Source organism: Labeo rohita, chromosome 7, assembly GCF_022985175.1.
Source record: "Labeo rohita strain BAU-BD-2019 chromosome 7, IGBB_LRoh.1.0, whole genome shotgun sequence".
NCBI classification, from domain to species: Eukaryota; Metazoa; Chordata; class Actinopteri; order Cypriniformes; family Cyprinidae; genus Labeo; species Labeo rohita.
The window spans coordinates 53177871-53202288 of NC_066875.1; the positions used below are offsets into that span (position 1 = coordinate 53177871).

The 24418-nt window shown below is 39.8% G+C and overlaps 1 protein-coding gene across 3 annotated transcripts in view; it reads right to left on the reverse strand.

Annotated features, from left to right (window-relative positions):
- The window catches only part of nrxn2b (neurexin 2b), a 389816-nt gene that overhangs the window by 238980 nt on the left and 126418 nt on the right, over positions 1-24418 (reverse strand). The gene's annotated exons all lie outside the window — the stretch shown is intronic.

A 24418-nucleotide genomic window follows, 5' to 3' on the forward strand; every position in this document is an offset into this window, starting at 1 on the left:
TGGAAACACACACCTGATTCCTGTCATCATCATCATCATCATCATCATCATCTTCATCTGACCGACGCATTGACACAGATGTGCTCAGAGGACGGATGCTCACCTCCTCAACCTTAATTAACATGATAAAGAGCCACAGTCTAGTCTTGAATCTAAGGAAGCAGAATTAGAATGAATTGACATTTTTTATTTTATGTATTTATTTTTTTGTCATTTATTATAACTTAAAATTTGAAATTAAGGTTATATATATTTTTCTATATTTCATCACATAATTAACTTTTGTGAATCAAGGTGGAAAAACACTTCATTTCCCAGAATGCATCAGCTGTGTTTCTTTGAATTACACACACACACACACACACACACACACAACCTCCAGCATAACTCTACAGCTGTTGAGCATCACAGGCTGTTGCCGGGAGAGGAGCCTGTTGCCTGGTAACCATGACAGGCAGGCTGGAGGAATGATGGCACGGTTACCATCACCACGGCAACACTGAGTAAGAAAAGATGTACCTTAGAGCAGAGAGAGAGAAAGAGAGAGAGAGAACATAATTCTGTCTCTCCTTCTCATGTATTTGGTGAGGCCCTTCGATTATATAAACATGCACAGGGTTGTAGCTAATACAAATACAAAACAAAATGATCCATCTCTGCAATTCATTAGATTTTCCCGTCACTGTCAAGGAACTTAAAGACAAAATTAAACCCTTAAACTTAAAAAAAATGAAACACTAAATGAAATGATAAAACAAACTACACTGTAAAAAAATCCTTAAAATTTATGGTAAAAAAAAAAAAACGGCAGCTGTGGTTGCCAGAATTTTACTGTAAAAAATACAGTAGCAACATTTTAGGCAAACTGAAATAATGCAATAAACATTCATTTAACAACATTAGATGTAACACATAACCCTAATGTACAAAACTGATCAGAAAAAACTAAGAAGAAACATATTTCAACAACAACAACAACAACATCAAGTTTGAAATGTAACACAGGGAATTCTGGGAATGTCAGTTTAACTTATTCGCTGTAAATTATAAATTCCTTTTAACTTCCAAAAATGGTATACTACCGTAATTGTTTAAAATGATATGTAATGTCCAATACAGTTTTTCACTGTAAATTGTAGGGGAACTTACCGTTAACCATTTAACACGCTTTTACTGTAGCATTTTTACAATCTCTCACTGTTAAATTTACAGCCTAAATTCCTATCAGCCTTTCCGAAATGACTCTGACTGTGGTCCTGAGTGCAGGTCACTTCTTTAAAAAAAAATACAAAAAAATAAATAAATAAATCTTTAAAAATGGAGATAAAGTTTAATCCCATTTTGAGGCATTTGTGTGAGCAGCAACCTGGGAAAGTTATTCTGTAGTTTCATAAAAATAGGCTACTGGACTCATCACACATCATCACACACAATATTGAGTAAAAGCCAAATTAGGTTTTACCACATGACCGCACACTTCTGATCACATCTACACGTTACATTCTCTGACAAAAAAAAAAAACAGCCTCCAAAACAAAGACAAAATATTCAAAAGTTTGACTGACTTTTTAAAAAAGCATTTGATTAAATCTGGAATCAAAGACTATTTTACAAACTTATGGAAGGTGGTGTATGTGTAAAACCTACAACATTATCAAATCAATGTGCACTGAAAGCAAATGTGGTGTAAAAATGAGCACAGAAGAACAAAAATCTTTCTTAGGAGCGTGGAGTGAGACACTGCTGCTGTTTGAGCTCAACATTATTCAACATACACATCGACGAGCTGACGCTCACTGTGGAGCGATTCCGCAGCTCCTGAAATCAAACGTCTGCTGTGCGCAGATGAGCAGGTTCTGCTGTCCTCCGCTGAACGCGGCCTACAGCAGAACCTGGACCTGCTGGATCAATACTGTCACACCTGGGCCCTGACCGCTGACCTCAGAAAAACTAGTCACCTTCCAGAAAAGATCCAGATCCCAGGGAACACAACACACATTCACATTAGGAGCTCACAGGGGCGTAGCGGAAAATCGTTAGGTCCCCCTCCGGGGGTTTGTGTCACATTTTTGGAAAATTTCTTTTTTAAACCACGAAGGCGAGCCAATGAATATCACACAAGCAATGTGCAAACTTAGTTATACTGGTGAACGTCTTAACCTCATTCGTTACACAGAAAGTGAAAGTAAAAACACTGACGCCGCTTTCTAACGCTGCGTTAACGGTGCATATTCTCTCGTGCATATTGTCTCATAATTTAATTACAGGTATATAATTCATTGTATAAATTATTAGATTTGTAGTTTTTAAAAACGTTTTCAATTGGGAGTAAGTTAATAGTCTAATCTTTCATTATACTCACAGCTTGTCATGCGGTGATGCACTATGAAATTATTTTGGGGTAAATTAATTGTAATTTAGCTGAATAATAAACAATAATATTAATAATAATAGTAACCTAATAATAATAGGCCCAGTAATAAGGTAACATGTCTACATTAACCGGAAATGCTAAATCCTCTTAATATTGCCAATATCTGACGCTTTTGACAGTATCTCTGGCTATTGTCGACACGTGATACGACGCAACTCAACAGCACAGGAGGTCATCGCACGGCCCCCAGATCTAAAGATCATATTTAATCCTGCAGTGAATAAAGTGAGAGATAAAGCGCACAGGCCCAATAGAGATGCTTGATAGAATCGGGCTGAAAATATTAGAATCCGTCGAGCCGATCCGCTTGTTAAGTCTGACATCACGCGTCAACACTTCCGGGTCCAAACGCCTTATCAGATAACACAAGAAAACAACAAAAGGTGCTAAAATACACACAAATGTGATATAATACTACCAAAAAAATTATAACCCCATACTGAAATCCTAGACAGCCAAATAAATATAAAAATGATTTGCGTTTGGGAAGCTGTGAGCACGGAGACTGTAGTGTACACCGTAAGTTTGAAAATGTTTAGCTTAAATGTTCAATATGAATGAACAGTGCTCACAAACAGCTGCTGAGACAGTTTCTCAAGAGAAACGAGTTGAGGCTTGGACCCGGAAACAACATTTTTTTCACGTCGTCACTTAACAAGCGGATTCACCTGAATGGCAGTGAGGCGTCTGTCCGCCGACTAATCCAAATCAAGAAGTGACCAAATCATCCAGCTGACACTTTACATGCAGAATTCTCTAGAAATACTCTACACGTCCACCGGCACACAACAACTAAAGCATGCAGGGCAGAGTTAAAGGAAGGCCACTTCCAAGATTCACATGTAATGTACTCACCCCCTTGTCATTCAAGATGTTCATGTCTTTCTTTCTTCAGTCGTAAAGAAATTATGTTTTTTGAGGAAAACATTTCAGGATTTTTCTCCATATAATGGACTGATATGGTGCCCCGAGTTTGAACTTCCAAAATTCAGTTTAAATGCGGCTTCAAACGATCACAAATGTGGTTGTAAACGATCCCAGCCGAGGAAGAAGGGTCTTATCTAGTAAAATGATTTTCATAAAAAAAAAATACAATTTAAATACTTTTTAATGTCAAACGCTCGTCTTGTCTTACTCTGTCTGGACTGTTTTTGTTCCGGTTCATGTCAGTTAGTGTATGTGGAAAAACTCCCATCTCATGTTCTCCCTCAACTTCAAAAATCGTCCTATATCACTGTTTTACCTTTTTTGTTAAGGGTGTTTGATCTTCTTTGTAAACACTGTGTCTGTACTTCTGCAGTGATGTAGGATGATTTTGAAATGATTTTTGAAGTTGAGGGAGAAAATACGATTGGAGTTTTTCGACATACACTAACTGTCTTGAGTCAGAATACACAGAGTTCAGGGAGAGAAAGACAAGATGAGCGTTTGACATTAAAAAGTATATAAATTGTATTTTTTTCCAATCGTTTCGCTAGATAAGACCCTTCTTCCTCGGCTGGAATCATTTACAACCGCATTTGTGATCGTTTGAAGCTGCATTTAAACTGTATTTTGGAAGTTTAAAATCGGGGCACCATATCAGTCCATTATATGGAGAAAAAATGCAGAAATGTTTTCTTCAAAAAACATAATTTCTTTATTACTGAAGAAAGAAAGACATGAACATCTTGGATGACAAGAGGGTGAGTACATTACATGTGAATCTTTGTTTTGGAAGTGGACTTCTCCTTTAAGCAAATATCCACTCATTATAAAAATACATAAAAGGGCAATCAAATTCTGGAAGCGTTTAAAGCTCAGCGACCCGACTCGTAGCATCATAAAGCCCTGAGCAATGGACGCAGTCCCCTCTGTCAGCTGCTCCAGAGCTTCAGTCCTGATGATCCAGTGACATCTACTGACCCCCGTCACACTGACGCTCTGGAGCAGAACAACACTGTCAAACGCATTCAGAACAAACGAAACACTGTTACATCAATCATCGGGAAACTCAAACACATATTTGGCCCTAAAAAGACAGAGAGAGGCCGAGTCTGCAGCAGTTTTGGCAAGGATACTTTAGAAATGTCACCGGTTACAGATTATAAGTTACCCTATTTAAAATGTAATAAGTAGTGTCAATATTTCAATTACTTTATTAAAGTAATGTAACTGGTTACATTTGACTACTTTTTGATTACTTTTCTAAATGTCTAATGAATGCTTTCAACTGTTAATCATTTTGAAACATTTGAAGCAGGTCGGGTTAACCTTACACTAGCACTCAACGCCGATTACTGTCAGACTTTCATAAGACTTTATTGCTTGAATTAAGATTATAATAATTTAATTTAAAAAAAAATATGCCACCACCACAAAATCAGACTTTAGCCCCTGTTCTTAGGTTAAATACATATTTAAAATCATAACAAGATAAAGTTTAATCGCTATGATGCTGTTTTTTTTTTAAAAAATCATATCTTTGCATAGCTATGACAGAAAACACATCTGACAATGACTTGGAAAAAACAGTTAAACCTTAAAACATGAAGCACATACGTCATCAACCCAAACAGGAAATGAAACAGTTATCAAATAAGCATGTGTCCTGTTCTGTCTCCTGATGTCACTGATGTCTCATATTTTAGAGCAGTCAATGCAATTTGGGAAAGAAATCAATTAAATCTGTGTGAAAATATTCAGATGTAACCCTATTTGTGCTCGTTAGTAACTGCAATGTAATTTCTCAGTAACTGTAAGAGATAATGCTCCATTCACCCCGGGGTCAGCGTTAAGGCTTGACGGAGGGCGCGTCTGAAGCTTGGTGCTGATGCGTCCGTCATAGTGACAACAGCCAATCACTTTACTTTTCTGTTGCATGAACACGATTGGCTAGCGTCTGCGCTGGGGTATTTTCATAAGGCGATCTGATTGATTGATTCTGATTGAAAATGGTAACGCCCATTCAAAGTGAATGAGAAGTACATGAATGGGCTACAGTTACATTTATTTTGCGTAATTCCGTTAGACGTAAGTAATTACTCCTCAACACTGGTCCACACTGCCATCAAAACAAAATGCAGGCAGTGCACTTTCTCACAGAGTGCACAAAATACTCACAAATTGGGGAAAACTTTGATCACCAAATTAAACATTTACTCTCTGGAAAACGATGTGAAACTGCCCACGGTACTCGTGGAGCGTGCAGGCTTCGCTGTATGTGTTTGTCTGTCAAGAGACGAGTGAAAGTGAGTGATCGGCTCCAGTCTGTCTCCAAATCACCTTTATATTTATATAACACTTTATACAATACAGATTGTGTCAGCGCAGCTTTAGTGTCTCCAGCACAGTCTTTTTTTTTATCTTCTGTCTTTCTTTATGTTGTTTTGCGCTCGTTTTGATTGTTGATAAATGTACAAATATTTGTTGCCACTGAAGCACCTAAAAAACTGAAATAACTGAAACTATATGCGATGGACAGCTTGTGCAGTTGCTCTTTAGAGGTGTTGATGTTAATTGTGTTGGAGTGTGTGTGTGGATCCGTCAGCTCTTCTTCACATTCACTGACACGCGCTCATAGAGAGTGTGTGTGTGTGTGTGAGAGAGAGACTGACCCTCACGGCCTTTAATGTGTGACTGACCGCATGTGTTCCTGCTTTTCCTGATCCGCTCCGGGTGTTAATCCCACCTCTGGATGCCGAGAGTGCCGACGCTTAATTCCCATAATCCCCTTAACACGACAACACACACTCCACGCGTCCGCCCGCCTCTCATCTCCACGCCTGACGTCCGTCTGTCCTTCCGTCCGTCTCACGGTGATGTCTCATTATTTTCAGAGGAATTTCTGGAATGGGAGTCATTTTTCCCGCAGGACGGACAGGTTGTTTACAGACTATTTTATATTTCTGGTCAAGTGTCATAGCGCGAGCAGATAAATGTCACGCGTCTCCCTCACGGATAACGCACGCTATTTTCTGTCAGCCGCTGAATCTCCGGTCAGCGATGAGGCGCCGTCCGTCCGACCGCCGTTTCATTAAACGTGTCGCTTTCCGTGCCGACGTGAGAAAATGCTTTTCAATTTCAGATCAGAAAGCAATTTACGCTTGAGAAAATGGAGGCGGTTGTCAGCGGCGGCGGGCCGTCATGTCAGACTGTAATTATCAGACCGGTCTGTCTGTCAGACGCTAAACGCCCGAAAAACCACCACCTCCGACAGAAACCGGTTCACACACACATGCACAAACACACACGCGTTCATGGCTCGTGTCACAGACGTTGAGCTCGTCTACTGCTCCAGTCTCCGAGATACTACTGTAGTGTCTGTAAATATTTTAGATTTTATTTTTATATTTTCTGTTTTCTTTTTAATTTTAGTTAAAGTTTTACTCATTTTGTTGTTGTTTTTTTTGTTTTTTTTGTCTATACAGTTGTTATTAATTTCTATTTCAGTTTTTCTTTTGGCCACTAGCTGAAATAAAGGTTGTTTATATTTTATTTCAACAACATTTTTTTTTTTTTTTTTTTTTTAGTTTATAATAATCCTGCCCTACAGAAATACAGTAACAGGAATCAGAGTCGTACGCGTCTCTGTCCTGATTTTCATTCTGGTGATTATTCGTGCCGCAGATATCGGGCCGCTCAGAGGAAAGCAGATTTCTGCGGATGTTGCCTGAGCATCTAATTTGAGGGCCGTTATTAATGCGCTGAAATACAGATCTAATCATTTGCTCTGCTGGTTATAACGCAGCCGCTCGCATACGGACAGCAATTTGAGCGAAGATTGAGCTAATCAAACTCCTCAGTGATGCTGAAAGACGCCTGGAGAAAGAGAGACAGAGAGAGACGTGTGTTCGACATGACCGGACAATTACAGACAGACTGAGAGGGAGAGAGAGAGACAGGATGGACAAACACACACACACACACATATCAAAACCATCACGGACTTGCTCTAACGCAGGGGTTCTCAAATATTTTGGGGCCAGGGGCCCTTCATAGGGAATAAAATGTTCCCAGGCTTTCTACAGTTTGTTCTCTTAGATACCACTGGATCTTCAGTTTTATTCAAAAATCCTGTTGAATTATTATAAAACCTAAAATAAAACCTTAAATAAACAATTTAACAAGGTTTAAAAAGATCAACAAAAATCACATATTTTTAGGGCCTGTGAAATGTGTTCTTTTTCTGAAATGCCACTTTTTTTCCCGCTTTCATTTTTTATATCGTAATTAAATTTGAATAATCTGATAACGTATAATCAGTTAAATTCATAAAACTTTAACAACTTAATATTTTATTGAAATTTTACAATAATATGACCATTTGAAATATTTTATTCTTATTTATGATTTAATGCAATTTTAATCAAAAATGGTGGTACTCAAATGAAGTCACAAAACATTAACAATTTAATCTTTTAAAATGTAATCAAAATAAAGACGCAACGATTGATTTATTATTTTTTTTTATTTATATTTCTGTGCTTTTCTATCCACACACACTTGTTCGTATCCACACTGGATTTAGTGAACAGCTCCTGATTTATTCAATCAAAATGTGAGAAATTCTGATAACACTCCAGTAAATGACGTTCTAATGACTTCTGTGATTGAGTTTGTATGGCAGCGCATCATAAACGTGTAGAAACGGCTCTGGATGCTCAGCACGTGTTCACAGCGGTTTCATCAGCTTCTTTCCTCCGGTCTCTCTCTTTTACGTGTCACTCCATCACACGTGTGATTCTTAACGTTCACACGTTCCTCTCCAGAAGCGTGTCAGATGATTAATGAGGTTAATGCTGCGTCAGTGTGATCACGTGACAGGATGCTGACGAGCGCCGCTCTCAGACGAGAGGTCACGACCCGAGCGACGCTTTTCTTCACGTTCACGTAACCCACGAGCGTTCGCTCCGCATACAGCATCGGCGTCCCGCTGACACGACATCACATCTGATACCGTACTAATAACCAGATCTACATCAGCCTCCGCCCGAATTTCACATCAAACGCTGCCGACGACGACTCGCCATTTAGTGAAGTGGAAGATTACAAGAGAGATAATGATACGTGATAACTCGTAATCAGAGCCGTCAATCTAATAATTTCATGTAAAACTTAGATAACCAAACTGTATGTGCAAATTACTGTATCTCATTTCTTATAAACAGAGCCATCAATTTATATTTAATTCATTTTACACACACACAGGGGTGCAAACTTGTGACCTTTCGGTGAAATTCAAGATCTGTAAAAAACAAAATTTTTTGGTTGGTGGGGGGGAGAGCAGGGTCGTCGTGGTATCTGCGAGTCATCTGTGTCACATGTGTCACTGTAGCGTTTTTCCCCCTGTTGTCAAAGGAATGGACCCGCCCTACTCTGCCTCTGATTGGCTCACCTTACTGTTCTTTCCCTCATCCAACCAATCCCACACCTGAAGTCTAACTTTTAGACGCTGAGGGCAACTGTCCGTATTTACAGAGGCTACGTAAAACGTGAAGGAACAAGCTAATGATAAGTATGTTATGTTGGTGGTTAGATTAGCCTGTTTGTAGCTAGCTCAATTAAGTTTGTATCATTTGTATCTGCTGTAAATTATGCTGATTATTAAAACGGTGATTATTGCGTGAGGCTGCTGTTTTTGTTGTTTGTTTTGTTTTGTTTTGTTTTGTTTTGCGTGAGGCTGCTGTTGCAATTGCTATGAAGACTGTAAGTTACATCATCACTACATTAGTTCACTACCCTTTGCAAAATGCAAAATCTCGACCTTTTACTGAGCTATTACTGAGAACTCGACCTACAAGTAAAGCATACCGTTTAATGTACAGTAATACTACCATCACTCAGCTCAAGTGGAGGCAGCGCTGAGCCATAGCTAAACGTCCACCTGTAACGGGCTGTTTCAAGACGCAGAAACACCTCGCATTTAACCTGTCAGCTGCTTCAAAAATTGTACTGAAATGAAGATTTACAGTGGTTTATTTGCCCTGACACGCTCATGTAACATCTTAACAACAATTCTTGTTGATTGTAGACCGTAGTTTTCGCTCAAACACCTTTTAATCATAAAGGTGTTTATTCCTGAATGGTGCACTGCAAAATATTCTTTCCTACTTAGAGTTTTTGTCTTGTATCTAGTCCAGAAGCACTTCGATTTTAGAATTATTAGATATTTGGACTGGAAACAAGGCAAAAAATGTAAGAAAATCATTTTTTGCAGTGCTATAAAGCAGTTTGACTTGCCATTGTGTGTGAAATGTGATTTGTCAATTAACTTGCTTTTATCTACTTTGGCATTTAACTAGTTCAGGTAGCCAAACTTTACCACTCGGCCACTTCAGTTTTTTTTTTTTTTTCAGATTGAGGAAATGGGAGAGTTTGAGGTGCTCTGCAGGAATGTCTGTACTGCAGGAACGAAGGACAAGGCTCGAAGGCAACGGGCTCTTCTGAAGAAAAAAGAGGCTGGAAGAGTTTGGTTTCTGATCAACAACTAGTGCAGACCAGAGCAGAACCACTGCAGCAGAAGACGACCCCAGTGTTTCCCCTACCATTATATTAGGGGGCGCCCCGCCCCCCCCAACGGCACCCCCCGGCCCCCTTGAAGGTCAAGTTAATTTTATTTTATTTTCGTCGAATAACGACAGAAGTAATTTATATATAACAGGTCTGTGCTTTTTTCTTTTATTAAACTAAATAGCATTATGTTATTTATACGATGGCATGTAATTTCTGTCTCAACGTTTGCGCGTTTACAATTGTCCTCCGTATCGCGCACGGCGGAGTTCCGCCCCGATGCGCGCGCACACACACACACCAGCGGACAGAGACCGCGTGTCGGAGAGCATGTCGCAGCAGGCAAAAATATCCGCGTTTTTTAAACGCTCCCAAGGTGGTGACGATGACAGCACGTGTTCTGCTGCGAGCAGCAGCCGGTGTAGCTTTCCTACTCCGAATCAAAGTACAGAAAAGAGCCCAAGTGCTGCATGTCCTGCCCCTGACAAGCAGCAAAAGTCTAGCCACCACAGAACGACAGGTTTTGACCCAGCTTGGCTGTCAGAGGGGAAATACTCCCCCTGGCTGTACAAGACTGATCTTGGTAAGTAAGTAAATACACACATGCATGAATGAACGAATTGATAAATAAATTGCTTAATTAATAGCTAGCTAGTTAGTAAGAAAGATAGAAAGATACACTGCAGTGACAAAAGCTGCACACTTTGTGGATAATTAACATATTAAAATAAATCTGATGTTTAGTGTTTAGTTCAGTGTACAGTTGTTTAGTTATTGTACAGTAATTGTTCAGACATTATAATATATTGGTATACTGCAATTAAAAGAAACATATAAACACTATGAAGTGTTTGTGTGAGTGTTTTGCCGCACCACCCATAACACCACAACCCCACCCCCCCACCCCCCCTCCCAAGGCCATGATCCTAGGGGAAACACTGGACCCGCAAGACAAACTTGGCTCAAAAGAGGAAGAAGGCAGTGGAGTTGTTGGTGCAGACCAAGAAAACCAAAAAACAGATTTAATGCTGCTTTTGTTGCTAAATAGAATATTTTGCATTTCGCACTTTCACTTGTTAAATTGTTTGTAGTTCCATTTACCAGATAAATGGTTTTAGCTCTTGGGTGGGAGTCCTGTGTTATGTATTGTGTGTGTGTTTGTGTGTGTGTGTGTGTGTGTGTGTGTGTTTGGGGGGGTTACTTTAGTTTGTCACCTTGTGACGATTCTGCACCCCTACACACAATCAATTACACTGACAGTATATTCACATAGAAAACAGGTGTTTTATATTGTTATATTTCCCCTCAAAATGCCTCTAATAAATTAAGATTTCTATGAAAAACTATTCAGTTTGTGTTATTATTATTGTGCCTAATTTTAACCGAATTACTGCCCTGAATATAATAAGTATTTTACTGTATTTTTCAAAATCTCGAGTAAAATACAGATGATATAACAGGACTGCGTGTCGGTCGACGCAGAACATCAGGTCTCATCAGATCCGCCGGAAGAGCTCAATATCACTCAAGATCATCACTCCATCTGAACTCACGGTGAGCGATAGTGTGCTTGACAGAAAGACCGCGATCGAATATGAACACTGACGACCGATCTGCACATAAACACGCGCGTTACGTTAATAACTCGTAGTCCGTCTGTCCGTCCTCACGTGAAGCATCTGTACGTCTTTTTAGGCAACGATCCGTACGTCCGCTCGTCTGTTCGTTTCCTGACTCTGTTCCGACGACACAGTCAGCATTCGGCTCGTCTGCAGCTGCTGCTCAGAGTCTGAGAGGATCTGTTTGTCTCACATCCTCATTATTATTTCAGTTTAAGCCTTCTGTCTCCAAAAGCAGCTGTTTTAAAACCAAATACATTTGCAGGAGGATCACTCTGAAGAACAACATCCCTTCATTTAAGACAGTCGAGGGTAAATAAACACTGAGCTCTTTCTAATTACCACAATTTCACTGATGCCAATTAAGAGATTAACGCTCAGCCTACAGAAACACACAATGAAATATTCATGATAATACAACAGAGAGAAAACAAATATTTCAACCAAATACATCTTGTTTTCATTTCAGCCTCCAGACGTTGGTGCAATTAACATGGTTTAACCCTGTGAAGCCTGATGTATGAAATAATACATTTCTAACATATATATATATATAGTGTGATCTACTGAGAATACAGAGGAAAAACAGCTCCATTTTATCCAGAGAATGAGCAAAAATATACAATTTGGTGCAGATACTGACATGAAATGATGTAAATATGAGTGTTCACTCTATATCTCCAATAATATGTGTTAGTAAGATGACACCGAAATGATCCAAACATATATTGCAATGCAATCCAATGATGATTGAATAAACGTTCCGCAAAAGATGTGAGATGTTTTGGAGGCTTGTGAGGATCATTCCTCCACTGAGGAACAGTGAAAGTAAAGCTTCTGGAAACAAACATTCCTCAAAAGATCCCGATGATCAGATTTGAGACCAAAAAATGGAGAATCAAGTAAAGCCAAGCTGCTTCAGTCCAGTAAGAGTTCATCTGGAAATATGACTACAGTCATTCTGACATTTACTTGAGAAAAACCAGTCAAGATTTGACAGCAAAAAGACACGTGAAGCACCAGCTGAAGGTGGGCGTTTGTACAATTACACTCAAAAAGACCTTTAAAAGACCACGGTTTTACAGTTGGGAGAACATCTAAACCAGCTTAAAGAGATCAATCACCTAAAAATGATCATTCGTCCTCGTGTCGCCGCGTCGGGGTTCGGCAGGAATCAACAGCTCTATGTGTTCACCGTCATTTCATCAGATCGGCTCTCGTCCCGCTGTGATATTTACGGTGCGACGGTGGCATTTGACGGCATCTCTCATTAAAGCCTCACCTGAGCGAGCGATCGCTCCGTCAGCGGCTCGGGCCGGGTTCAAACGCCGGTCTAATGGCATCGCGTTCGCTCCATTAAACCCCACACACGCTCCGACGAGCGCAAAAACACCTCCGTCCTGCTGCAGAAACTACAAACGCTCGCTCAAGACCTCATGATTAATTCAGCCTCTTTGTTTGACGCGCTTTTATGTGCCTCATTAGTTAAACACACATTTATGTTTCAGAGGATCTCAGAAAGCGCCAGACAGAACAAAGGGAAAGCGCGTCGGTCGCTCTCGTTTTAACAGTTCGGTCCAAAGTGTCGGCGTTAGCGAGATCTAACGACCGTCTCGCGTTCGGAGGGAAAGTCTCGGCTCGTTGCGGTTCGCACGTATAATTGTTCCTTTAATGGCTTAAGTAGGGAGATTATTCACTCGATTTAACGGCCGGTGTGAACGGAGACGCTGCGAGTGACCCGCTGGAGAAACCGGTGAGGTCAAACAGGTGCTGAGGCCTCCGAACGGGGAGACGCTCACTGCGGACTCCGTCAGGACGAATGAACTGTGGAAAACAACAGCAGGAATGACGCCTGGATCTGACACACGTTCACAGGAAGTTCAACCTAACCCTTCCTGTATCACAGTGTACGTGTGCATTGTAAGGTCAGAAAATCCTCAAAGAATTCTATTTCAGACAAATCCTAACAGCTCAGATTCAGAACGTGTTGCGTTTACTGTGATGTTCCAACAGAATGTGTTTGAGCTTTACAGAAAATGCGTCCACGTCTCTGATCCTCTGGTGAACGAGTGAAAGGCGAACGAAAGGAAAAACACCTACACGTGAGCTCTACCTGTGTGACCGTATCCCTCGGGTCGTGCCGTTCGTAATCTTAAGTTAAATATTATCAGTGTCGAGTGCAGGGGGCCCTGCCCATAGCTGCGTGGGGTGGAGGGGGGTATTAATGAATGAATGAAACGCATTTGTCAGTGGTTCACTCCATCTCGAATCGCGCTCACGGAAAGAGCTTGAGAAACAGGGTCTGTTACAGACACTTTCAACTGTTTTTTTTAGTCTCAAGCAAGAGACTGTACCACATTCACTTTACAAGATTTGACTGATTTTTACATACAAAGGGCGACGGTGCACCGCATTAAAAGAAATAAACATTCATGTTTCGATAACCGCTGGCACACTTCAAAAACAAAACTAAATCATCTTTGAGAGCAAGGGGGCCTCCTGGTGTTTCAGGGGCCCTACGCAGCTTGTGTATTTTGCGTATAAGGAGGATCGGCTCTGAATATCATGTTCATCCTTTCACCTGCCCACCAGGAATTTCATCTGTTTTTGCTTTTGTCTTTGTCAGGTTTTTTTTGTTTGTTTCAATCTTTAAACAAGTTTGACTGACTGATTGATTGACTGCCTGTACCCCTAAGAAGATCTGGCGGTGAGAGGAAGTGAGGTCGTAGCCCAACCGTTCAAATGATGTTCAGCTGATGTTCTCCGTGAAGACTCATCGAATGGTCAAACGTTGTAAAACGATTACATTAGATGAGCGACAGTTAATAAATGGCAAGCCATCTGCCATTAAAATTTCAAATGGCTCGACTGTTGTTAAACAGCCGTTTGGGCTTCATTTGTAGAGAACAGATCTATTAAGAAGGTCTTTCTCCATCATTTGGTGATGTGGGATCGTTGTGTGCGAGAGACTCTTCATTACCTGGATGACTAATTTCTGAAGTTCAGACACACATTTGTATCATTTTCAGACTCGTTATCACATCAAAATATCAAAACAAAAGTGCACTTAAAGTTTAGGTCGTACATGTCTAACAAGTGTGAAATACATATATATGAATATGTATATGTATATATATATATATATATATATATACACACGAACGCCGTCATGGAAAGTCATTGAGATTGAGAATATTCAGCGCCGCCGTTATTAACGTACGTGTGACGAATGAATTCAGTCTAATTGCAGACACCGATAAGAATCTCACTCGTTAATGATGAAGATAATGACTTGATGAAAGCTGTAATCTTTAGTTTTTATAACATGATGATGAATGATGGGCTCTGTTCTATTCTGTACGGTAGTGTGTGATTAAGTGTGGATTGTCTCATACTAATGAATCACGAACACTGTAAACGTGATCTCGTATGTAATCATTTAATGAATAAACATGACTAATACCACACAGGCTTACATGTGCACGTGTGTGTGATCTCAGACTCCTCGTCTCATGTTTCACACTGTGTGTGTGTGTGTGTGTGTGTGTGTGTGTGTTGGTGCATGTGTGTACGTACATGTGTGCATGTGTGTGAGGACAAACATAGGTTACTAATTATTCAGTCTTGAGTCTTTTGCCTCGTTAGCAGGTTGTGAATATGAGAGGGACGTTCAGCCAAGACTACATACTAAACAAAAGCTGCTGTCAGATGACGCCGTTTACAGATAAACCTGCTCCGATGATCCTCTGTGTCACAGAAATGACCAAACATTATTCTCCAGCAGGGCTGTCACTAATGATTATTTTGGTAATCGAGCAAAGATTACAATTAAACGAGTAATCGGATAATTATAATACTTTTTTGTAGTAATAAAAACAGACCCAAGTGAACAATAGCCTTTAAAAGGACTTAAAATACATATATAATAGCAATGAGGCAATAATAATTAGTTCAAATACTAGTGAATTTATTGAACAAAACTGTTAAAAAACACAGGCCTGGTTTCACAGAAAGGGCTTAGACTAAGCCAGGATTAAGCCATAGTTCAGTTAAGTCGTTTAAGTCATTTTATAAACGAGCCTGGTGTGCATCTTGAGACAAAACAAAGGCACTGATGTATTTATATATTTTAAGATCAGTTAGTACAAGTTTCTTTCAGTTGAAACAGCTCACGTACATTTAAGTCTGGGAATAGGCTTAAGCCTCGTCTGTGAAACCAGGGGATAATGTATTATAAACAACAGCGCTTTAGTGCTTTAGTTCAAACACTGTCCTATACACACGACTCGCTAACTCTTTTAAAAAAATATACAAGCAAAATTCATGTCTTTCAGTGAGAAAATGAACAGTAAAAAAACAAGGACAAAAACAAATTACTATAAATGCTACATTTTGATAAAAAATAACTTTCTATACATATACCAACTTTTGTAATTAACTTATTTATTCTTTTTATGAACTGACAGTCACAAACAAGCAAAGCTCCACCGAATCCTTTGCGCTCTCCGAGCGTTTTGCGCTCTCACAAGACTTTGACTGGAGCTTAATGTCGATGTTGCGAGCGTGTGCATTCCCCATACTTAGAAGAGCTCAACTGGACAGTCTTTCTTGTAACACTGTGCTCCGGGGAAATGTCTTGATCACTTTAAATTGTGAGAACGGTAAATTTAATGGTAAAATCTGGTGACAAGTGTTTTTTTTTTCTTCTTTTTGAGTAGCCTAAAGAAAACCCAGTACTTCATTATTATTATTACTATTATATCCGTTCCCTCATTTTACTAAGTCGTGCACACGACATTACTAAATTGTGACCTGGATTTAGTTGAATCAAATCAACAAACGAGTTAGCAAGTTGTGCACACGATTTAGTAAAAGGAGGGAGCGAATTATATTGTGCGCACGCTTACATCTTTTTTTTCCTGTCGTGTGGGGATCCATAAGCTACTTTAAGTGTAAAAATATCCGCTTTGATTACGGTGCGGTTGTCTTAGAAGTAGGCCTATAGTGTTTATGACAAGTGAAACTGATTGATTTTTCCCGGTTGTTATTTTTTAAAACATTAAGCCCGCTCCACTGCACTACGTTTGCGCTCACGGATCGCGTCTTTTGCTGTGTCTCGGAACAGCCTTTTAGAATGTCCTGCGACATTTCTTAATCTTTAATATTTGGCCATTTCTTTAATAAAAAGCTACAGCCACTGTCATTTCTTGAATGCGTGGACATCAAAAGTCAGAGTGAGGGTTTAAACTTTTATTTAGAAATCACGATTAACAGTTTGCATGTTAAGAAAGATAGTGATGTATTCTCCTGTGTTTGCGTAGGTTTATAAATGATTTACCTCACGAATCTGATGAAATAGCGCACGTTGCGTTCCCAGATGAACATTATAATAAACCCAAACAACATGCAGAGATGGAGTTTGAGACGCTCCACACACATAAATGACAACAGTTTGTGTAGCAGCATTTACTGCGAACAGAGCCGCTCTTACACGCACGTACGTAACCTACTGTCACACCCCACTGGACTGGTTGTGTTGGTTTCTCCCATATTCGGTCCTTCCTGTTTCCTGTCCTCGTTGAGTCATTATTGGTTAATCACCCACACCTGTCTGTGTATTATTATCCTGCCTATATAAGTTGTATTGAGTTCAGTGTTTGTGGTCCGATCTCAATGTTATGTTGGTGTGTGTTTTCCTGCCCTTCATGTCTGGATTTAACTGCAGCGCCACCTAACGGTCAAAAACCATGAAAATTGGCAAACACAGGCATCATTTTAAACTACATGTTATCTGAAAGCAGCTTTACAGAGGTGCTTAGAAACAAGAACCGATGTCTCTGATCCTCCAGTGAATGAGTCAGAGGCGACTGAAAGGAAAAAAAAAACAGTAGATCAGCAACACCGTGGTCATGTGTTCGGTTTCCCAGGGAATAATGCATGAGCTGATAACGTGTTTGAATCCAGCGAAAGTTGCTTCGGATTAAAGTGTCTGCCAAATGCATTCATGCAAATAAATCGCTTTGTTTTTCTTCCTACACTTTTTTCCCCTCAATTTTACACACTAACCTTTATAAACCCACCAAAAAATATGTGATGTAACTGAACACTATATTGAAAATAAATGAAATAAATAAAAAATTGCATTTGGCAGACACTTGTATCCAAGGCAACATACACTGCATTCAAGGCAGACATTTACATTTGATCAGCTCTTGCTTTTCCTGAGAATCGAACCCATGACCTCGGTGTTGAGCTCCAGGATAACACTAACCTTCAAAAACTCACCAAAATGATTTTCTGTATTCAACACTACACTAAAAAGTTTGGAAAATAAATTGCTTTCACAATTCTTCTTATATATTTAGTCCAAACTTTACCAAGGTTCAGAACTAACCTCAACAAACTGATTCATTTTCAACTGTATTTGAAAATGCAAACAAACAAATCATGTTTGTCTGTACCACCCGAACAAATCTGGCGGTGAAGAGGTCGGTGAATCAAACGACCAGGGCTGCGTTTCCCAAAAGCGTCGTAGGCATAAGTACACGGTATCAACTTATCTCACGACGCTTTTGAGAAACCGATCACGAGCCGAAGCGCTCTGTGCAGATTCGTCTGCCGGTCGATCGCTGAACAAACGTGACACGTGTTTAACGTTGGTGTAATTCGGGCACGCAAACACACAGCTGCTGCTGTATTCACTTTAAAAAGAGCAAATCTGTGATCCTGCAACAAACCCTTGTTAAAACGTCTCGTGACGTTTGCGTAGCGCGGTGACACGAGCGTTTCGCGAGCACGTGCTGTCAGAGGACTCGTTTCATTTACTAATAATAACGGAATAATCCCTCGCCGGCGTTTGCCGCGTCTAATTACTGCCTCCGTGTCCTTTTATTTTAATCCATTATTTATTTTCCATGAGATTAAACATGCAGCAAAAAGCCTAATTCGGTTTTGTTCGGCTCGTGGTTCATTAGGATGGAGGAGGATGTTTGAGATATGAAATTAAATCAAGCGCTTCCTCTCTCTCTGTCGTGTTCCAGAAGCGTCTCGGCGATAGGGTGACGTTTGCCGGCGTTTGCGTGCGGCGCCGATCGTTCGCCCCGTCCGTCCCGCGGTTTGACGCGTCTGACCGTCAGCGTGAGCCCGGCCGTTTCCGCAGCTCTGGGTTTCTCACGTAATTAATGAGCTCCGATCCCGCACGCAGACTCACTGAAGCGACGAGCGTCCGACACGGCCGTCTGTAAAGCCCAGAGAGTTTCATTACTCGGATCGAGCGCTGACATTAATGCTACGGGGTCTGGAGTCCATTAAACAGAGACATCCGAACAATACGAGCGAGACTGAGAGGACATGAGCACATCAAACCAATTAAAACAGACAGAAGAAAGGCCAGAGAAACACAGAAGGCCAAAGTCATCTCCACTGAAGCTACACACACACACACACACACACTAAAAGACCTTTAAGAGGACGAGGACGTGTCACAGGACCTGCTGCCATCAGCGAAGACTTTCCTCCATGTTTGGAGCTGGTGGGACTCATTATTTGTGCGTCCTCACTATATTCTACAGGGTTGTCATCAGCTGAACCCTTCTGAGCTCAAATATTTACTTTTAGCCACATAGATTTGAAATTAATCTTTTAATAACTGAACAACACATTCACATGTTTTGTGTTCTCTGGTGATGGCTAATGGTCACATCACACATATCAGTTCATTTTACTGTGATTATCTTCATTTTAAATTGCTAATGTACGTAGGGCTGCACAACTTGGTCAAAAAACTAAACTGTGCAACAGACTGTACACTTATTTAATGATTAAAGCACAGCCTTTGGCTGGATAATCATGATTTGATACGTTCCATCTGTTTAATGGTTATATTTGATTTAATTCACTATTAAATTCACACAAACCCTATTTTAGGAACCCCGCTCTAATATCTATAATAATATTTCCGTGAGCTTGAGAGCCGCCGTATGAACATCTCCTGATCTGAGCTCAGATTCTTCACCGGAAGAGAAATGTGATTTAACACAGTGTGTAACGCGTGTGTAAAGATGCAGAAATGTGTGTGTGTGTGTGTGTGTGTGTGTGTGTGTGTGTGCGTGTGCACATCCTTAATCCAGAGGTGCTGAACCTTTTTTTTTTTTTTTACTCAAAGCACCCCATATTAGTTAAGATCACTTTATTTATCATGATTACAGTATTTCTGCCATAATTATGACAAAGATGCTTGTTTTCAAACCATTTTGTTAAAATAAACTTGTGGTGTTTGTACATTCAATTAATTAAGCAAAATTTATTTTGTGATTCTTCAATAAAAACAAGTTATTCAAGGAAAAAAAAAATCAGTCTTGACTTTTTTATTTTTATCTATTTATTGATTTATTTTAAGCAAATGCACTTTAATTTGATTGTTTATTTGATTACTTCATATATTTATTTTTTTTCATTTAAATACAGTTTAAGTCATCCTCCAGTTCCCTCTGAGGTGTGCTGAGGGCCCGAGTGACCCCTGACCCCTGCTGGAGAAACACCGCTTCGGTCCGATTGGCTGCTCCGTTGAACTAAGCTGCACAGGTTTATGTCAGATGGATCTAAACATCATCAGAGCAGTTAGACCATGTCAAGTTAACCTGTTAGCTCAACCGTAGATGTAATGGGCCTCACACAAACTTGAGTAAACATATGAGTAAATTACAGCTCATCAGATGTAGATTTCTGAGGTGAAAGCACTGAAAGTTTACATTTATTTGAATAAATTTGAATGAAATAATGAGAGAAAGCGAGAGAAGTGAAGCTTGGTGGTTTAATGACAAAAGCAGTAAAGTTATCACCTCATTGCTGGGATATACAATGTAGCTTTTGGTAGGGAAGCAGTTGTATTTATAACATTAACGGGGCAGAGGTTGAAAACCAGCTCGTCAATGTTGCGCAATTGCTTAGGTCTACCTATAGATAAAGTTCCCACCTCCATAATGTTCTGAGGAGGATCGGATACGCGTGTTTAAATGTAGGTCAGACGTCCAGATAACGGATATGTATCACATTTAAAACCACATTCGGAAGCGGCTCAGATCGGATGCGAATAAATCCGAACTCATGTGGAGTTTTGTGTTTACACGTGTGCAACAGTTTCCAGTCTGTGTCAGACGTGAGGAAAAAATCAGATTTTTTGTGCCAGTCTAAACACAGCCTTAAATGTATGACCAGTCTTAAAGAAACATTAGAGTGACTGGATTGTAATCGCTCTCTCCGGCTCTTATTGGTTGAGCTGATTCGTTATGATCTGATTTGAGCAGCAGGTACCGTTTGATGTTCAGTCGTGTCTTTCACAGGAAGATGTTTCCTTGATTGCAGGAGAGAAACAGTAACACAATCAGCGCTGATGATCTGAGCGTGAGGAGCATCACATGCAACTTCACACACGCCGACTTACCCTAGTGACGTACATGTGTGTATGTGTGTTCTGGTATATATGGTTTATGAGATAATGACATAGGTTCTCCAGTGTAAACGTATTTTATGAGGTTTACACTTCATGTGTCCCCGTAAACTAAAAGGCTTAAAAAACATACTAAAAGGTGTTTTATGAAAATCAAAAATTGCCAGTAGTTTCCTGTGAGGGGTTGGTTTAGGGCCATAGAAAATACAGTTTGTACAGTAGGAAAATCTGTACATCTATGGAGAGTCCCCGTAAACCACATATGCAAGACTCTGTCTGTGTGTGTGTGTGTGTGTCATGCTCCTACTGGCGGTTTCACTTGGGAAAACTGACAACGCAAATCATACTCAATCCAGACACCCACATCAACACACACACACACACACGCACAGTACTGATGTGAAGTGTGGACGGTCAGAGGCAGTGTGAAGCGTCTCTCAGGATGTTTGGAGACACACGGTGCTCGTGTTTAATGCATCTGACCGCAAGCACATCACAGCTCACGGACGCTGCTTTCATGAGGACCAACTGATGTCATGAATATTAATGAACGTCTTCAGAGCAGATATGGGAAGACAGACCCTCCGAAGACGCGTGAGATCGGATGCGCTGGTGACGGTGGCGTACGAATACAGTAGGGCAGCACTGACCAGAATAACAATCCTCTCCTTAAACAGGACAGGCAGAGGGCAGACACGGGTAAACAGGACTAACGTACGCGTTACTATTCCTCCAGACGTCCGATCTGGAGACGTGCGGCTCCAACACAAGAGCGAGAGCTGCATCGTGACGGGCTCGTTTCCAAAAGGACGCCTGAGGGACCTTGTTTTATTAACAAAGAGGATCTGTAATGTCAGGAGCAGCTCCATCAGTATAGTGGATTTTCTATTAAATATTACATATTACATTCAGAAATAATGTTGGTAAATTAAAAAAAAAAAAATGTAAACAAAAAATTTTACATTTAATGTTATTCTTAACAGGAATGCATAATATAAACATAAATTACTGTGGCATCCATTAGAAATAAGGGCAACACTTTAGAATACTGTTCCATCATTAATGAATAACTACAGGAACAAATGACTAATGCTTTATTAACATTATAGCAATGTGTAGTATTATATGTATAGTATAGTATTAGTACTACTGACTAACGAAAAACTCTGATTAACAAATCATGTCAAGTCATGTCACCTTTATTTATATAGCGCTTTTAACAATACAGATTGTGTCAAAGCAGCTTTACAGTATTAAATAGGAATCAGTAAGTAGTGGCAGTTTACTATTAGCTAAAAGTAACTACTTTTTTTTTTCTCAAATCTCCTGGAGGACTACTAAGAACTACTATATACATGTTCATAATTAATGTGAATAATTCAAAATGTATAATTAATTCTAAAGCGAAGATCATGATAACGCTCTAGTAATGACTACATTCATTGAAAACTATAGAGTTTTTTTGTAAGGTTCTCAATAGTTATACTTACTATAGATTTGGTAACACTTGAGTCATTACTAGTGGGTTACCATGATCTTCACTTTAAAATACTGATCCAAATAATCAGTAATTTCTTTAGAAGGATGTAGTAACACTTGAGTCATTATTATACAAAATCTCAAAAGCGTACAATGATTTCAGTCATTACTAGAGAGTTATTATGATCTTCACTTTAGAATACGGAGCCAAATAATTAGTTACCATGATCTTAGAATTAAATATACATTTAATCACATTAATTATGAACCTGTATATAGTAGTTCTTAGTAGTTTCTCCAGGATGTATGAAAAAAAAAAAAAAACACATAGTAGTTACTGATTAGCCACTAGTGAACGACCACTTTCAACTGAACGCTATTACTTACTGATTTGTTAATCAGAGTTTCTTGTCAATTAATAGTTGTTACTATAATGTCCATTAGTCAGTTGGTCCTCTGTAGTTATCCATTAATGACGGAACTGTATTGTAAAGTGTTACCAAAATATGTATTATAAACACTAAGCCTAAATGACTCCTTTATTTGTTATTTTATTTAAAGCAAAACTGAAACTAGCAACTTTAAGCATGTTTTGTGTGTCTTTTTTGCATTGTGTAAGTTGCAGCACGTTTGTATCAAATAATAATAAAAATAATAATAATAATAATAATAATAATAAAAAACACTGCTTAGATTCAGACAAATACAGTAGCGGTGTGTGTATAATAATGATGGGAAGGAACGCTGTGCCGTCTCTGTTTTAGGTCGGATGGGACGCCAGCAGCGCCAGCAATCCGGTCTAAATCAATAATAACCATGTAACAACAAACGTATCTTTAGTTACAAAAGTCAAAACCCATCTGTTGAATCACTGTAAGAAAAGAGATAAATAAACGGCAGTCACAGACATTCCCATCCGGATTAGATTTCCCAGAGGAGAAAAACTGGAGATTTGCTGAATTGTACATGCTTCCTGAGAGATGGAATCGGACTAGATGAAATGACAAAATATGCCTGTGAAACAAATGAATCTCCAGGGAAAACAGGTCGTGTCCGAACAGAGCTGAAGATCAAAGTAGAGCAGGATGGTGGAGGACACGTCTCATACTCGCTTCTGCTGCTGACCAACTCACAACAGACCGCTGAGGGAAACACTCTGTTAAATAACAAACCTCATCGAGCTGCTGAACTGGACCGTCTGTGTGTGTACGACAGCACGAGTTCACCCACACGACAGAAGCACCAACATTACGGAGCTCTAACTAGACCTCATTCAAACCTGCTTGACTTTCAGAAAAGAAGATATTTTTAAGAGCCAAACAACTTTGTACCTCATTGACTTCTGTTGTACTGACAAAAACATTTTTCAAAATATCTTTTGCGTTTTGCATAAGTTAGTCAGACAGGTTTGACATAACGAGAGAACGAGCATTTTAGTGGAAAAGCGTAAAATGTTCAAAACGCAGTATTGAAAGCAGTGATATAAAACAGACACATTGCATCAGAAAAAACATTAGAACAAACATTCATTCATTCATTCGGTCGGCGCTGAGGGTCACACCGGCGTAGAGCAGATCTGAGACGAACTGAGCGTAATTAACAGCGTGAGTAATTGCCAAACAATGAGAATGACCACAGAATGAGAGTCTGTGCATTCTGAACACAAACACACTCTTCATCAGTGACATTGGACAACAACAGCAGCATCATCATCATCTTCATTTGAAACCCAGCAGCGAGAGCAGAAGAGCGTTACCTGTGTTCGGGAGGTCAGAGGTCAGAGGCCGGTCTTCAGGACGCACGGCGTGGAAACACACCAATACGGTAAGATGGGGAGGAGGAGGAGGAGGAGGGACAGAGTGTGGAGGGTTCGGGACAAAAGACGGAGGGGGAGAGACGGACAGATCTGTTACCTCTCTAAATAAAAGAATGGAAAACGGAATGAAC